Source organism: Aulostomus chinensis, chromosome 1 (genome assembly GCF_037954235.1).
Source record: "Aulostomus chinensis isolate RoL2024-O1b breed Wild chromosome 1, RoL_Achi_v1.0, whole genome shotgun sequence".
In the NCBI taxonomy this organism is placed as follows: Eukaryota; Metazoa; Chordata; class Actinopteri; order Syngnathiformes; family Aulostomidae; genus Aulostomus; species Aulostomus chinensis.
In genome coordinates, this window is record NC_141320.1 from 23747092 (window position 1) to 23749715 (window position 2624).

The window sequence follows — 2624 nt, forward strand, 5'->3', positions numbered from 1 at the left end:
TGTGGAGGCAAAGTGGACAAAATGTGTCAACATCAAATAAAGTTGTAAACCTGTTTGAAGTCTTATTTTGTGTTTGATGGACATTTTTAAAATCACTAATGATTTTTTGACTGAACGTCCTGGATCCTGTGGTGCCTGATGAGGAGACAACTTGAGTACAGAGTTGGAGAAGAGGGTTTTTGGAGGGGAGATGATTTTTGCAGTGCTACAAGTCAATAAAATGTCATCATGTTTCAAAATGTCCTCACTAAGATGGTTATTAATTCCTCATTCTCAGCTGCTACAGCCTTTAAAGAAAACCTTTGACTGGTGGATCTAACAAAGATCAGATGTTGTCTCCTCTAGAACATCAACAGCTTCACGTCGTGGGCAGGACTCCTACCTGAGCAGGGAGACCCCAATGGATTTCTAGTCCTGATAGGGAGAGGGTCACGGAGTGGGGAACCTGATAGGGAGTGGGATGACCCGCCCATTGTGGGTGATTGACAGGGCAGGTTTGATCTATGTTTTCATTTTCAAAAGTAATTTTGAATATTTGTGGAAAGTTCGCCCAACTTGAACATGGAGAAGATGTCTTCTGATAGTGAATCGACTGTTGTCACATTTAAGGATCACTTTAGCTGACAAGATGAAGGCTACAAAGGACCAGCTGGAGATGCCAGGGATTGAACCCAGGGCCTCATACATGCTCAGCATGCGCTCTACCACTGAGCTACACCCCCTCTGGTAGAGTCACTGTTTAACTGATGCAGGAACACAAACACAGACACAACATTTATTTTCTTCATTTTAGGGATGTCTGTGTAGGTTCTCATTCATCCAGGTCATCGTAGATCGAAGCGAAGTAAAATCTGGTCAAATGGACGTAAGTTTATCTTGAAGACGTTTCACCTCTCATCCGAGAGGCTTCTTCAGTTCTAGTGAAGAGTGTGGAAACTCCAGCTTATAAACCTATGTGGGAGTGGTCAGTGCTAATGTGGTGGAAACGACCCTCCCGAGACTCACCTGGCCTCCCCAAACGACAGACGTTGTGCGGTGTCAGGGAGTTTCAGGGGTGGTCGTTAGGGAGTTTCACCGACCACTCAGATGCTAATGGACTGTGCTGGCAGCAGCAACTCAGTCGCGTTTTAAGGTCTCATATGTGTGAATGTCACTGAGAAGAGAACTGATCTTGTCCTGGTAGTCAGTTGTGTCAAGGACCACCATGCATCTTCCTTTGTCAGCCGGAGGGATGGTGATGTTCTCATCTTTGCTCAGTGCATTCAAGGCCTTCCTTTCCTGGACCGAGAGGTTGGCAGAGGGGACCTTCGCTTCGGAGAGGGCCGCTGTGGCCTTGAGTCGTAGTTCATCTGCTTTTGTGGTGGAGAGGTTGTTCTTCTTGATGGCGGATTCTGTGGCAGTGATGAGGTCCACCGTCGGGAGATGTTTCGGGGTGACAGCAAAGTTCATTCCTTTGGCAAGGACGCGTTTCTCAGGACTGGTGAGCTCCCTGTTGGATAAGTTCCTTATCCACCTGTCCTGTGAGTCCGCTGGGGTTGGGCCTTCTGCTTCTCGTTCCCGGTCGAGGCGAGACTGGAGGCGAGCGAATGTCCTTTTCTGCCTCTCCTTGCTCTTCTGATGTTGAGATAGTTGGGCTGTCCCAACGAAGGAGGTGACCTTGTCCAAGATGGCGGGTGGCAAAAATGGCGATAACTCTTGATTAAGGTGATCTAGCTTGGTCTTTAGTCCCTCAATGGTGAAATGGACCTGTCTCACTCTCTCGTTGAGAAGCTGATTTTGTGCCCGTTCCAAAATCTTGCTGGCCCTGTGGCCCCTCACGGTGGATCCTAGTAGTAGGCTAGTGGGAATGAGGTTGTGTTGGCGGCATCGGAGGTTGGAACGTAGATGGTTCCTGTAGTCTGCGATTTTCCTTGCAGTCCTTTCGCATTCCCGCACCACACTAAGGATGTCCTTCCCATAGTGTTCGGCAAGATGTCTGTGTAGGTTCTCATTCATCCAGGTCATCGTAGATCGAAGCGAAGTAAAATCTGGTCAACTGGACGTAACTGAGCCTGTGATCTCAAAGGCTCTGTGATCTCTGTCATTTCACTGTGATGTCAGCCCTCACAGTCTGAAGGCGTGTTCACATCAATCGTGACACAAATTTTCGTGCAACAAGTTCACATGTAAAGTCCATGTAGAGAGCTGAACTGGTGTGTGTACTCGCCGGCAACGTGAGTGACGCGTATTCATGCATTTGAAAGTATTCAACTTTTGTGACAAATTCTCATGACAAGGAGTCCAGAGAGCCTGTCAGCGTTGAGATTCCCCTGGCGTCAGGGAAGTCATGTCAACGGTCCTGGAGCCTGGAGTTGGTGTTGGACCTTGATATCCTGGCACCGATCCTCACAAACAGGTCATCGAACAGGAACCTCGTCAGCCTGAAGTATCGCTGGAAACGGCCGTCGTCCAGGCGCAGTTCTTGGAGAAAGAGAGTTAAGAAGTTTAGAGGTCCAAGAAGCTTCTTCAGTTCAAAACTTGCCTTTAACCTTCAGTCTAACGCTGTTCCAGCATTGGATGAAAGAGACTGGTGCTCTCATCTTCTTCAACACTGACTTGTTCTACCAGGACAAGAGAATCTGAGC

At 48.0% G+C, this 2624-nt stretch overlaps 1 non-coding gene across 1 annotated transcript; it reads right to left on the reverse strand.

Moving 5' to 3' along the window:
* Window positions 1-650: 650 nt before the first annotated feature.
* Window positions 651-722, reverse strand: trnaa-agc (transfer RNA alanine (anticodon AGC)). The gene has a single exon. It is a non-coding gene; the product is annotated as a tRNA-Ala (tRNA).
* Window positions 723-2624: the final 1902 nt, after the last annotated feature.